Below are 16,036 nucleotides of genomic sequence, written 5' to 3'. Positions count from 1 at the left end.
GACATTTGCCAATGGGGACATCCCACATGGTCACCTAGTGGGGGTTGCTGGCTATGCACTGGAGCCGTGGCTGATGACACCCATCAGAAATGCACACACACCTGAACAGGAACACCATAATGAGGCACATGCACAAACAGGGAATGTAATCGAGCGTGTGTTTGGGCTGCTCAAGTCACGGTTCTGGTGCCTGGACACATCTGTTGGAGCCTTGCAGTACTCACCAACTACATGTACCCAAATTGTCATGGTATGTGCTATGCTACATAATATGATCCTGCGAAAACAGCTGCAGCAGGACCAGCATAGGCTTGGGCCAAACAGCCCCCCACCATTGCCAAGGTCATCACAGGCAGAGCGTGACTCGGAGGAGGAGCAACCTGAGCCTGCCCCAGTAGGCAGAAGGAGGCGTGCCCAGTATGCTTTGGCCTTGGCAAAGAGGCAACGCATAGGACATACACTGGCTCAGTAGGAACTCTGGAAATGATACCTCTCCCTGACTCGCACATATAGTAAAAGGGATGCCTAAGTTGACACTACCTGCTGTCAAACATGTACAGGGAGTGTAGTATGTGCAACCGACATAGGCAGCCCTGCAGCACCACCTGAGGCATGATTGCTATGTGTTAAGCAATTTAAGGCAGTGCTAAAGAGCATTTACCACCATGTAGTATATGCAAACAGAATTGCACACACCAACTAGTACAACTGTGGTCAATGTCGAGTAATATTGGCCAATGACCAGCAAAGTTGGTGAATATACAGCAATGTCAGACAAGCCTGGTCTAAGTAGGGCATAACTGAACAACAGCCAACATGCTCATATTTGCTTAACTGGCCCTTAAGCAGTCTGGTCTGCTCAGTATGAAAATATAAGGCAGTGATGGGCCTCCAACTCAAGATACTGTGCACTATAGGTAAAGTACTGAACCACTAAACCATGACAGTATTGCAGTGTTCAGCCAGTATGAAGGAATGTTGATAAATCTATGCAAAGTATCTCATGGAAACCCTGCAGGCACAGTATAATCCCTGTTGAGTTATGACACAAAGGTGAGTCCTGCAGTAAGAACAGAACATGACCTCCAACACACACAGTATAAATGTTAATATTGGTCATGTTCACACACATCCACAAATGTAGTGTACTTCAGATCACAATGTACTGAAAGGTCACACTGGGCATGCTCACACACTTGAATAAATGAGACATATGTCAGGCAACAAAACATGGAAAGCCTGAACTGGGCATGCTCACACACTTTGGCCGTGTCTGAGTACAGCAGTGGGCCACACATATCTGGCAGTTGCATGTGTTAACCCAGGAACCTCTCACTATCCATCAATCCACCCTGTGCACACAGTTACATGACAACAGACACATATATAATATAGTGGAACCCTGTCATGATCAAACATGTTCTGCAGATACCTAAGTTGTTCATAAAAGCTGGGAAAGCAAAGACGATAAAGACCTGCAAACAGTATCAGCAAGAAATATTGTGCATCCCGAACATAAGCATAGCTTCAGAAGTCGATACTAGGCTACCTGCCCTAGGGCATGTACCAGCCTAGCCAGAGTGTGTTTGGCTTTTGCGACCCTGTCAGATTACTACACTGTGCCAGTGAATAGTAGGCCACACAAGATAGCCCATGTATGTTTAGGCTAGTGTGCCTCTGTCTAGCAGGGACACAGAAGATATCCCAGGGGTAAACATACGATCATCCATACAGCTGTCAAGATGTCCCCTGTAGGTGGTCAGTGGGTGGCTCTGCCTATGTGTAACTGTGATCACAACCCAGAGTGAGTGGAGACCCTGGGATAAGAATATTTCCCTCCAGCATGTCCTATTAACATCTGTGCTAAGTTATATGTCCCTGGAGTGTGTAGCTACAAGGGAGTTGGATATTCTGAGGTGGAGCATGTCCAGTAATTCTGGGTTGGGTATTACTGTAAACAACAGACACACAGCATATCCTAGTAGGTGGTAAGTGACTGAGTAGAGCTGGAGTTACTGCATCCGAACTGTGCAGGTCATCCGTGTGAGTCCCCACATCTGCTTGGTGAGGAACATCTGTGGCCAGTAGAGTTGCAGGGGTTGGGTAAGGTACACCCCAAAGGTGGCATTGTAACCAATCATGGTTGTGATGAGTATAGGGGCACAATGACCTCACTCGATCTAGATGTGAAACCATATGGGATAAGGTGGCTTATATAGAAGGTCTGTCCAATCACTTTGGCAATGTGACTGTCAAAGGCGACAGTACAAACAAGTCATGTCTCCAATCACCTAACAACTCCTACCGTATGTAATGGAGTACTACCTATGTGGTAATGTGTGGGCATGTTGTTATTCCCAAAGGGGATGACTATGCAACTAATGGCATGTAGCTGTAGGCCATGGCTCAGGCACCAGTCATCCATCTCTGTGAGACCCTGTTGGAGTATGCATGTGGCAGTTGGAGAGTTGATCATGGCACCCAGTTTGCTGTCAAGTGCGAACAAGGTCAGCCATATTCCCCCTGTGGTAGCCTGTACGTCAGACAAATATATACTGAACAAGAGAGGTCCCAGGACCGAGCCGTGTGTGATGCCACGTGTAACTGGTGTATAGTCAGACATGGCACCTGCAATTCCGACCATGTGTGTGCTATCCCTGATCCAGGTAGCAATCCAACATGTGAGATATGTGCCCATATCAATGCTGGTGAGCCTATGCATTATGGCCCAGTGGGTAATTGTGTGGAAGGGTTTTGCAAGGTTCAGGTACAACTGTCCTTTGTCAATGGACCTGTTAACTGTCTAAAGAATAAAAACATGTTAAAGAGGCAAGATCTGCCCACAACAACGCTGACATGTGTAGGACACAGTGTCCGTAGGTTCCCGATGACTATGTGTAAGAGTCCCATGACAATATACACCATAGCTTTGCAGAACAGGCTAGTTAGGCTTATAGAGCAATATTGTGTGTGGTCCATTGTGGTACCAACCCTGTGGAGTGGGACCACTGTCGCTGTACGCCATTCTGTGGGTACATATCCTGTAGTAACTCCGATATTGTACAGTGATGTAATGTGAGGGTTACGTCTGTCATGAAGCTTGTGTAACATGCAGGCCGGGACACCATCTGGTCCCATTGATGCTGTAATGTATGCTTTGGGGAGGGCAGCACTCACCTGTTACTGTGTGATATCAGGGAAGTTACATTCTGTTGGGATGGATAGTTGCTCCCTAGGGGGGATGGGGGGGAGACATCTGCACTGAACCTGTTTGCCAGGATGTTGGCTATGTCAGTGGGTTCAGGGTAAGTTCAGTCAGTATGCAGTAACTCACAGCATATCAGTGAGTGTCCACCCAGGTTCCTGACATAAGTGAAGAAGGCCTTGTGATAGTCCTACGTGTCTGGTGCAATTGTCCATGAGAAGCAGCCCTTACATAAGTACATGAGTGATCGTAGCTGTCTGCTAGTACAGATCACAGATGCTTTCCCCATCTGTGATTGTGCTGTATCATGTAGTAGCTTCTTCCTGACATTGTACAGCTTATTTATGGCTGGGGTCTACCAGACAGGTCTCCTGCCATTGGAGGAGTGAGTCCTGTCGTTATTTGGGATAGCACAATCCATGCAGTCCACTAGGTGTCCATAGAATGTGTATGTAAAGGATTCAGCAGTCGGAGCCGTATTTGCCACTGTCTCAGGGTCTCTGAAGGATACCACCTTGCTTTTGTGAAGTGAGATGTTGGCTCATGAGAGGTTCACCAGGATTACCCAGGATGGGTGTGTGGAGTGTATATGTATGTCCATTGAGATATATGTATGTTCTGACCTTACCAATCAGGGTTATATCGCTGGCATGGAACATAGAGTCCCCATGTTGGTGATGATCAGGTCCAATATGTATACCCCCTTGTGGCTGTGGTGACCTGTTGTGCCATAGCATATGACTTTACAAAATGTAGTGACTGTAGGGCGAGGGTGTTGGGGCTTGAGTAGTATCCCCAGTCAATATTTGTGTATCTGAAGTCACCCAATATAATGGTGTTTGTGGAGACCTTCATATTCCCCACTGCTCCCAGGAAAGCCAAGTGTGGTTCCTGAGTATGGGAGGGTGGTCTGTAGCAGGCAACAAACTGAAAGGCGTCTTGCACAATGGTAGTTGTATATGTATGGTCTGTGATGCTTAATGCAGTGCTACTAACCCAGAGGTGTGTGTATTTGTGATGTATATGGATACACCCCCTAGTTGTGTTGTCCGTTCCAAGTCCTGTGGTCAGAAAGCATGGTATGAAACATAACCTGGTAGTGCTGGTGTGCATATGTGAGCCTGAACTAGGCATCTGTTAGTGCACAGATATCGCTATCCTCCATACTGAGGAGAGTCCTGACTGGCCGCAATATGAGGGTAACACATCTGGTGTTGAGCAGCATTACCCTTAGTGTCATTTAACCTGTAATGTCTATGGAGGTGGGTTTGTCTTTTGAGCCCTGATCAACAAATGCACTATGGTGGTAGCAAGAGCCGTAGACAGCATTTGAAGGTCCAAGGGTGACAGGTGCAAGCTGTCCATAGTGAGGCTACGTGGCATGTTGAGCATGTCACCACAGGCTGACAGACACTGTATCCCCTATGAATGACACAAATCAGTTAGCCAACTGTTAAACATGATATGTTTGTCTGTATACTGTGACATCATACTTGGTGGGTGTAAGATGCTAGACAAGGTTAGGGTCATACTGGCCTGGGCTACATGATCACAGTGTGCCTCCATGTACCATGTCATGTGGTCCAGGGAGTAATGTCTGAGGTTTTATGCACCAGCATGGACAATGATGGTGCCAGTCCTGTACTTGCTTTGGAGTGACCTGACTGCATGTGTTATGTGGCAGAACCTGGCACCCGACAGACAGCACAAAAGGACTATTCCCTTGTATGGGCTGGTGAGTGGTACGTCAGTGTGTCTGACAATAAGTGTCGCCTATCACAAGTGTATCAGGTGTGTTGTGTAGCCCAAAGGGCATTGACTGTGTGGCACACTGACATTGTGAACTAAGTGAGAGGTGGGTATTGTAGTATGGTAGCAGTTGTGTGTGTGCCTGCTGTGGAGGTCTCTGCTGCTTAGGCAGAGTTCATTGACAGCATCCGAGTATGTGTATGTGTGATAATGTGGTTTGAGTGCTGTCGACAGAGGATATGTGAGACTGGTATGTGGTGTGTGTGGTTACCTTAATCACCTGATAGACTGTGCCAGTCATGGGTCGACAGAGTTCAGCACCCTGTATGTCTCCATAGGTGCATCCCACACATGTATCTGAGTTTGTCGGGAGGAGGAGAGTGTTATCTGTGTACATGAGGCAGATGTGAGATTGTGTCTACATCACAATATTCACCAGCTGGACTGGAGAGTACACACTAAGCCGACCCCTGGACATGCCTGAATATCATGATGACATACTCTGTAGCCACATCACAAAGGATCAGTATGGTGTTACGTGTGTAAAAGAGTATAACAGGGATTAGTGCACAGGTTCGTTGGTGTTCTGCAAAGAGTATCTGAGAAGGAGTCCAGACTGAATCATGACACCTCCGACAGCTATGTCATATATAGCAATGTACACACATATATGTCATGAGGCAGGGCCAATTGTACCTGACTGACAATGCCGACATCCTGACAGACAGGCCCATATATACATACCCACCTCCCACTGACGATAGTCCATATCATACCAGGAGATATCACATGTAGAATGTATGATCAGCTACCCCCAATGCCAAAAGCATGGCATCAAGTGGACTACATGGATTCCCAATATGTGCCATGCATAATCTACAGAAGAAACAGATCCTGCACCTGAACAGTCAGCTGAGCCCCCCCCACCTACACAGGATGTGGAACCGTTAAATGTGTTACAGCAGTCAGTGTGCTAAACAGTCACAGCCCTTAAGGCCAAACAACATGCCAGACACACTTGTAATAGGTGACTCCATAGTCAGACACACTGACGTACCGCTCACCAGACTGAACAAGGAGAGGGTCACAGTAAGCTGCCTGTCGGGAGCTAGAATCCGCCACATAACACAAGCACTCAGGTCACTCCACAGCAAGTACAAATATGACTCAGTCATTGTACATGCCGGTGTGAATGACCTGAGACGCACCTCCCTGGACTACATGAAAAGAGACATAGAGGAGCTCTCTGATTATGTAGCCCAGGCCGGTATGACCCTGACCCTGAGCAGCATCTTACCCTCACCAAGAATGATGCCACAGTACAAAGACAAAATGATCAGTTTTAACAATTGGCTTAATTACTGGTGTCATTCTAAGGGGATCCAATGTCTGTCTGCTTGGGATGACATGCTTGACAAGCCACGCTGCTTCGCAGCGACAGCTTGCACCTGTCACCCTGGGCTTCGGATATTGGCAAAGGCTCTTGCCACCCCATAGTGCCTTTTTAGGCAAGGCTCAAAGGACAAACCTACCTCCTAGAAAACACAAGTGGAAAAAACTAAGGGTAATGCTGCTCAATGCCAGAAGTCTAAACCTCAAAATGCACGCCCTCGAAGCCCTTCTCAGTATGGAGAACATCGATGTCTGTGCAGTGACTGAAACCTGGTTCAAGGCTCCTGAGAGCACCCCAGCACTATCAGGTTTTACCTCATATCATGCTTTCCGGCCCCAAAACTTGGATTGAACCACAAAAGGAGGGGGAGTATCCATATTCATCAAAGATACCCACACCTCCAGGTTAGTGGCAATGCACGAAGCATCGGAGACCATCCAGGTGCAACTAACCATAGGCAAAACTGCCTTACAGTTTGTAGCATGCTACAGACCACCCTCTCAAACTCAGGAACCCCACACAGCCTTCCTGAAGACACTAGAGAGTATGAATGTCTCTCCAAATACCATTATATTGGGAGACTTCAACTACCCAAACATAGACTGGGAACATTACTCAAGCCCCAACACCCTAGCCCAAAGGTTCCTAGAATTCATAAACTCAAATGCAATGGAACAACTGGTCACCATTCCCACAAGAAGAGACAATATACTAGACCTGATCATCACAAACATGGGGACAAAATGCTCCACACCGGAAGTATATCCCTCTTTGGTAAGATCAGACCATAAATTAATCTCACTGGAAATCCACATCCTGCCCCCACCCCCTGCACAAAAGACCACAGTGAAGAACTTCTCAAAAGCCAACTTCACACTTCTTAAGACTGAAATGGTATCCTTCAAGGCCCCTGGGCTACTGGAAACCACAACCCACACTGCTGAATCCTTTGCAAATGCCTTCTACGGGCACGTTCAAGAATGCATGGATCATGCAATCCCAAATAAAATCAAGACCCATTCCCCCAAAGGCAGGCGCCCAGTCTGGTGGACCCCAGCCATAAACAAACTCTACAACAGAAGGAGGAAGCTACTACATGACAGAGCAAAATCCCTAAAAGGGAAGGCATCTCTGATCAGTACTAGCAAAAAACTACGATCACTCATAAAATCATCCAAGGCCAACTTTGAGAGAAAAATCACAAAAGCCACAAAAGACAGTCACAAGGCCTTCTTTAGCTATGTTAGAAACCTGGGTGGAAACTCCCAGATATGCTCAGAGTTAGTCCAAAATGATACAAAATACACTGAACCCACTGACATTGCCAACATTCTGGCAGACAGGTTCAGTGCAAATTTCTCCTCCCCCCCAAAAGGAGAAATAACTATCCCAGCAGAGTGTAGCCTCCCTAATATCTCAGATGCCCAGGTGAGAGCCACCCTCTCTAAAGCTAAAAACACAGCATCAATGGGACCGGACGGTGTCCCGGGCTGTGTGCTACATGAACTCCAAGAGGAACTAAACTCACACATAAGGCTGCTGTTTTATCTTAGCCTTACTACAGGATACGTACCCAAAGAGTGGCGTACGGCGACAGTGGTACCACTTCACAAAGGCGGTGCTTCTACGGACCCTGGAAATTACCACCCCATAAGCTTGACGAGCCTGGTCTGCAAAGCTATGGAGAGGATCATTATGGAACTCATAAACAAAGACATTGGGGACCTACAGACATTGGATCCTACCCAATTTGGCTTTGTCAAAGGCAGATCCTGCCTTTTGAACTTGATCGTCTTTTTTGAAACAGTCACCAAGGCCATTGATGAGGGTAAGGCAGTTCACACAGCCTACCTTGACCTTGCAAAAGCCTTTGACACAATACCCCACTCGGGCATCATAGACAAACTCACCAGCTTAAATGTAAACCCATATGTCACAAGATGGGTTGCAAACTGGCTCAAGGACAGAACCCACAGGGTCAGAGTTGCTGGAGCTATGTCAGACTCCAAGCCAGTCACAAGCGGTGTCCCACAGGGCTCAGTCCTGGGACCACTCTTGTTCGGCATTTATTTTTCCGAGGTACAGGCAAACATAGGAGGATTGTGGCTGACAAAGTTCGCAGATGACTGCAAACTGGGTGCCATAATTGATACTACAGCAGACACAAACATTCTTCAGAGAGGCCTCATAGAAATGGATAATTGGTGCCAGAGCCATGGCCTTAAGCTGAATGCCAAAAAATGTATAGTCATACCCTTTGGGAAAAACAAGGTACCCACAAATTACCACATAGGTGGTAATCCATTAAGTACTGAAGAGGTAATCAGGGACCTTGGGACCCAGGTTGACAGTAACCTCTCATTTGACACTCACATTGCCAAAGTGGTTAGGAAGACCTTCTATATTGCCCACCTTATCATGAAGGGTTTCACATCTAGATCAAGAGAGGTCATTGTACCCCTGTACTCTTCTCTTATCAGGCCAATGATTGAGTACAATGCCCCATTTGGGATGTATCTTACCCGTCACCTGCAGCAGTTGGAAAGACCACAAACGTTCCTCACCAAGAGGATAAAGGGTCTTAAACATATGTCATATGCTGCCCGACTGAAAAAACTCCAGCTCTATTCAGTCGCATACCGCCTACTCAGAGGTGATCTGTGTCTGACGTACAAGGCCATGTCCAATCCGGAATTAATGGACATGCTCCACCTCAGTAAATCCAAATCCACCAGAGCCACGAGAGCAAGAGACGTAAACCTCAACACAGAAATAAATAGGACGTGCTGGAGGGACAGATTCATAACCCAGAGGTTCCCTACACTCTGGAACAGAATCCCAATCCATGTTAGGCAGAGCCCCTCACTGACTCTATTCAAGAGAAATCTTGACGAGTGGATGGGAGATCGTAGGTTTACCCCGGGGGTCATCTCTGTGTCACTACTAGACAGAGGCACAATAAACTAAACCCTAAAAGGGCATAGTATTCTCATCCTAGGGGGTGGTGAAAGCCACACACACTCTGGCTAGGCTTATAAATGCCCTAGGGCAGATAGCCTAGTACGAACCTATGAACCTATGAACCTATATGGCACTCCACACAAGTGTTGGTGCACAACACACCATGGGAAGTATAGTCCAGTATGCCTATGAAGTCCGATCTGCAAGTCCATGGAGCCCATCATGGTTGAAGTCATAGCTAACATACACACAACCTTACTAACTGTGGTATGTTTATGTGTGGATCATGTTTCCCAAACATGCTAGACTGTTTGCAAGGCAGACACCCAGGACATACATCACTGAACACAGCTACACATGTCTCACATACACTTTGAATAGCCCTTTATCAACATCCCAGACACATGTAGTACCCACAAAACCAACAAGCTGTGCATAAATATGTGTTGACATATGAAGGAATGTCAATGTGTACACAGATAGATCACACAAGGTAAGGATTATGAGTTTCTGTTCAAGCTGTTGACACCTGATGACCTACATGGACCATTCCTGGAATGGCATAAAACAAAGTGTACACACATTACCATGTCCATTCTGATGATGTTACCATCCTAGAAATACAGCAGGAGAAGCGAAACCACACAGTAAAGCAAATACCATGCCGTGCTAATGCTGTGTGTGTGCAATTGTCTTGGAAATAATGCCCTTTTTAGAGACTGGGAAAACACACTAGAAGGTGTACATTCCTCTTTGGAAAGACTGATGATGTCACCATCCTAGAAATACAGCAGGAGAATAGAAGCCACCCAGTAAAACAAATAGCGCGCCATGCTAATGCGTCTCTTTCTAGTATCATAACATAGTTAGGTAGGGGTTTGAATCCTGCAATCGCTGACTGTGGGGGTTGTGTGTATGTGTGCAATTGTCTTTGACAGGAGTGCCCTTTCTGAAGACTGCGAAAACACACTAGAAGATGTACGTTCCACTTTGGAAAGACTGATGATGTCACCATCCTAGAAATACAGCAGGAGAAGGGAAACCACCCACTAAAGCAAATAGTGCACCGTGCTAATGTGTCACTCTCCAGTATCATAACATACTTAGGTAGGGGTTTGAATCCTGCAAACGCTGACTGGCGGAGGGGGGGGGTTTGTGTATGTGTGCAACTGTCTTTGACAGGAGTGCCCTTTTTGGAGACTGGGAAAACACACTAGAAGATGTACATTCCTCTTTGGAAAGACTGATGATGTCACCATCCTAGAAATACAGCAGGAAAAGGGAAACCACCCAGTAAAGCAAATAGCATGCTGTGCTAATGCATCTCTCTGTAGTATCATAACATAGTTAGGTAGGGGTTTAAATCCTGCAAACACTGACTGTGTGTGTGTGTCAATGCAGTGTGAGTTTTGCTATTACTATAGTATATGACATATTATGATTACAACAGTAAGTGCATTGCACACATCAGGTATATGCATGGCAAAATATATGTGTACATGTCCCCTCAATCAGTACATAGGTGTGAAGCCTGCATACTACATGAATACATTTGTTGCCATTGACAGGTTGTGCCGCTGCTTCTCAGATCGTAGGTCACATATGTATGTATGTGACAGGGCCGTCCACTGTCGTGATCCATGGCCAAGGTCATTTGTGCCACACACACCCATGACAGTTACTTAAGAGTGGTGTGAGTGAGGGTATATGCCTGGGGTATATGTCAGACATGTTCATACACAACAACGACTGCCAATAATGGACAGTCATTATAGGTGTACAACTGCCTTGTGGATATGCATCCAGGCCTCTAATGTCTCATGTGATACACCTTGGGACTCCACAATACCTATGGATATGTGGATACCAAGGGACACATGACATAACATGAGGCTGTATGTACACATTGGTACCCAACATACATGTAGAGCCTACCACCTATGTGGTACTGACGGGATAGTAAGTATGGTACATGTGGTTGACGATGCCATAGTTGGCTTACTGCTATACAGAATGTATCAGATGACAGGTATCTGTCTGTATGATACCCTTGTGTAGGATATGCGTCTCATCCAGGGAATGGATTGTAGGCCAATGCATGCATTTACAGAGTTGGATGGACACATCCCTAGTGTGTTTGCATGTACCTAAGGGGCCTATATGCCAAACAGGTGTGGTCACAGGAATGGGTGGCAGTCATTACCACTGGTTAGTGTTATAGTGCAGCACCGGAAGGATTCAACCGTTACTGAGTTCCCTACGACTGTGTGTCATTTGTCAGGACATCATCCAATGCTTGCTTATAGTCATGCTGTTGAGGTTGCGTATACTACCAGATCACAAATCATTGACAGATACTAACAGTATCACCCACAGCATAGTGTCAACCCATGTCATACACACATGTCTACCCATGTTAGTACATAACTGTGGTAGAATGCATACTGGCCATTGGAAGATACTATGAGATGTTAACAATGTGTACAACAGGGTATGCCACACGTCACATGTGTCCACTATGCACGTACATGCAGACAGTGCGCACCCACCATGTTCCACAGATGTACACCTGCTAATCTGTACTGCACACATCACACACATACTGTCCACTCACTAACACTTGCTGGCAACACATTACACTTCAGCCAAGTGGCACATGGGTGGACGATAGATACTCAGACCTAACAGTGGTGTAAACAATGCTATAGTGACAAGCAGAGCTGTGATGCATAATGTCTGCAGAGATATACCTACAAGGATGTCATTACACTTTTCTGTTGACAACTTGCTAATATTGCTACACTGCTATAGTGGCACCCTGTGCATCAGCACCATGTTAGCCTGTTCCTCCATCAATGTTACAGATGACAGGAGGTGACACAGGTATCATCATATGCACAGGGTGTTTTGTTGCTTGCCAGAGCCTGACATTGACCCATCCAATCGACATGTGTGTGTGTGTGTGTGTGTGTGTGTGTGTGTGTGTGTGTGTGTGTGTGTGTGTGTGTGTGTGTGTGTGTGTGTGTGTGTGTGTGTGTGTGTGTGTGCGTGTGAGGGACAACAGTAGAGCATGGGCCAAGGTTGATGTAATGTGTGTGTGTATGTGTGTGTCCTAGTTGTTTGGTTAATGTGTGTGTGTCTGCATGCACACAGCTCCACCATGTGGCTGCCATATACAGTAGTTTGTGGGACAGCCACAGACTGTACCTGCTAGGCTGTACAGATCACTGTCTCCAGCCATGGACACAGTACCTGTGCCTGGCAGGGGTGCTTCGGACAGTATCGGGTACCAACCCTGACTGGGTACTGTCCTCAGAGGCAAAGGTGGGACGACTGGACCCATGTCCCTGCTGGGACTGGCCAGAGCCATGTGCTCGTGGTCTACTGGGATGGTAAATGGACAGGCCAGCACCAGCATTGCTGGGGCTGGTACTGCCACTACGGGAGCGGCTGTGAACTGGGGGCTGTCCGTGACCACTGCCAGCTGTTGCTGTTGCTGGCATGCGTCTGCGTCGATGTCGCAACCGTCCTGCATGGTCCTGGCTCATGGAAGACATATTTTGGAGGGCATCTAATGTCTCCCCCCAACGTCTATCAATGATCTCGGTGTAAGTCCAGATGGCACTGGCAAGGTCACGGATGCTGTAATTGATAGCGGTGTAATGTGCCCTCTGCGCCCTAAGTAACTGCCTGGTGTACCGTTCCATACATGCCTAAACCTGCATTACAGCCTGGAACATACTGGTCATCATAAGACCTGTGAGGGCACACCTGCCAGGGGCAATACGACCAGCGGTGCTCCCCCGAGAACCCCTGGACCTCTGCCTATGTGGTACCGTTCCAGGTATATGGCTATGGCTGCTGTGAGGGGAAGCTAGTGCCATGGGTACAACACTCTCCTGGTCAATGCCAACTGTATGCTGTCCCTCGCCTATGGCCATTGGTGGTGAGGGATGTACTGACAGTATGAGTGTGCGCATAGACGGGGTTGAACGCTGTGTACTGTCAATTGGCGGACCAACAAAAGACCCTGTCAAGCCTTCCTGTGCCACAATACATGTCTCATCAGCAGCACTATCCATGGCAGTGGCTTCAGGTTCCCTGCTGCATTCGGCCACCCCTACCTCAGCACCTGTGAGAGGAAGACAGGAAACACACTTTACGGTCTGCACATGAACACATGCCCACATGAACACATGCACACCTGAACACATGCACACATGCACACATGCACACATGAACACATGCACACATGCACACATGCACACATGAACACATGCACACATGAGCACTAATACATTCCTCACTACAGCATATACACGCACACACCAGCAATCCAACACATACTCTATAGTGGGTGAAGGTGGGTGTCAGTATCACAAGGTAAATAGTCACCACACACGTGTCAGCATGCAGAATATGTGTTGCACAAGACCATACAGTGCAAGTGTACACACCCCAATTTAATGGCAGTATACATGGCTTTGATGCAACTGTGTAGTTGTTCAGTGATTGGTTACACCCTGGAACACAATGTGTACATGGACACAACATTGCTGTGCAGGTATTATCAGCTCTGCAATGCTCTGTGCACCATCACTCACAAGTATACATGCCATGGCTGCATGTGTAATCTGTGTGACACATAGATATCCATGTCTGAGTACAGTGTCTGTGTCCATAGCAGATAATAGTGGGCATGGGTGTAGCACATGCATGCTATGTACACACACGGGATGAGTGGTGCATGTTGATGTGAAGGTATCCCAATGATCGACATGGCCAGTGTACAGGGGTTATGGTGAGTGTGGGACATATTGTAGATATGTCGGTGCCAGACATGGCGTGGCATTCTATACGCCTGCAACAATAAACACCACACATACCCAATGTGTGTCAAGTGACCTATACACCCACTAGCATTCCCGGACATATATGTGACACTTTGTTTGGATGGTGACTGCTGTGCATATTGTGTATACTGGCATATGTAAGCACACACACAACATGCTATGCATATTGTGTATAGGTGCATATGTTTGCACACACACAACATTGAGGTGCAAAGCAATGACTGCTATGACTAGTACTGTGGTCACCTTAACTGGATATGGTGTAGTACCCTGTGCCATCATCACCATGCATCCTGTGGTCACTCACAGCTACTAATGTGTGCAAGACCACCGCCTAGCATGCTATACCTAAACCGCAGTGCCGTGGCTATGTTTGCAATTACACAGACACCTTGTACATGGGTGTGTGAGGTACACAATAGGGAGAATTGCCTAACATGACTGTGTTATGTGTTGCAGAGTGTTGCACAGACCCATGATAGGCCACTACCCCTGAGGTACATCATGTGTGTGTGCATGACATGTGGGATACTGACATGTGACCTTACAGCGGGTGTGTGGTAATGCCAAATGTAGCATGTTTCCATGTACTGCATATGATAACAATGTTCTGTTGTGTACAGTTGTAGCAACTATGCATATCCAAGGTGCAGTACAGTGTTGCCACAATTGTGTCTGCTGCACTGTGCATTGAATGGGATTGAGGCAGCTACTGACTTTACTGAGATGATTAATGTCTCACAGCAAACATGGACAGCATGCATTATGCATAGGTGTGTTACGTGTACATGACCTACACCTCACTTATGACATGCACATTTCAGTACCAATATGAAAATGTTAACACACTCAACAGCATGTATCATCTGCCCTGCTGTCACACCAGGGGGACCTACAAGAATATGACAAAGTTTGTCAGTGGCCACAACTGTGGCATTGCTAACGTGAGTGTGCTTATCTACAGTGGAACAACAGTCAATAGTCACAGGTGTGGAGATACTATTCCAAATATCAGTATTGCACATGACAGGCAGCACAACTGCTAAACACACAGTACACATCTCACATAAGCGTATTCTAACAATACTGGTAACGGTAGTGTACAGCTAGGGCATATTACCTGCATGCTCCATGTCGTCCTGCTGGGTGGCTCCGGACTCCATGATAACACATGTGTGATGCTGTTGTTGCTGTACGCCAGGAGCCACCACACTTAGGAGCAGCTCCTCCACTCTGGTGAGGGGGGGTTGTATGGTTGACCCACAACCTGTGGCAAGCTGTTGCCTATGGATATCAGACGCACGCCGCCGGACATGTCTAATTAAATCACTGCAGTGATGGCATACCTGCTCATATGTCCAGTTATATGTTATACTGCGTTATGTGGCCGGTGTTCCGGAGCTAGGCTGCACCAGCTGACCTTCTCCTTACCTACCACTTCAGAGTGGAGATAGTACGCCGACTATGGGTCACCATGTGTGAGTGTGTCCTGGCATTTTGTGTGTGCCTTCATCTTGTGACTGTGTGACTGTTTGAGTGTGGGGTTCTGTGTTTACTGTTTGGGTGTGTTCTGGGGTGAGTGATGCTGTTTTGGTGTCTGCTGCTGGCCTCTGTTTGGTATGTTTTTGTGTGTTTATTGAGTTGAGGTTTGTGTGTTTATATGTGATTTGAGGGTGGTGGTACTGTGTGTGTTGTAACCTTAAAGGTATGGTGTTGTAACCCTCTCCTGTGAGGCGGTGCTCAGCCTCCAGTTTGTTCAAACAAGCCCATCTTTCGGCATTATGTTGTTTTCTCGGAGGAGAGTTTGTTTTGTGGGAGGAGGGCAAGGTTGTCTGTACATGAGGCCTCAAGTCGTACATGCCTGACCAGGCCCAG

The sequence above is a fragment of the Protopterus annectens genome, chromosome 4.part0 (genome assembly GCF_019279795.1).
Source record: "Protopterus annectens isolate FY-2018-M chromosome 4.part0, PAN1.0, whole genome shotgun sequence".
In the NCBI taxonomy this organism is placed as follows: Eukaryota; Metazoa; Chordata; order Ceratodontiformes; family Protopteridae; genus Protopterus; species Protopterus annectens.
Note: the sequence above shows the minus strand (reverse complement) of the source record.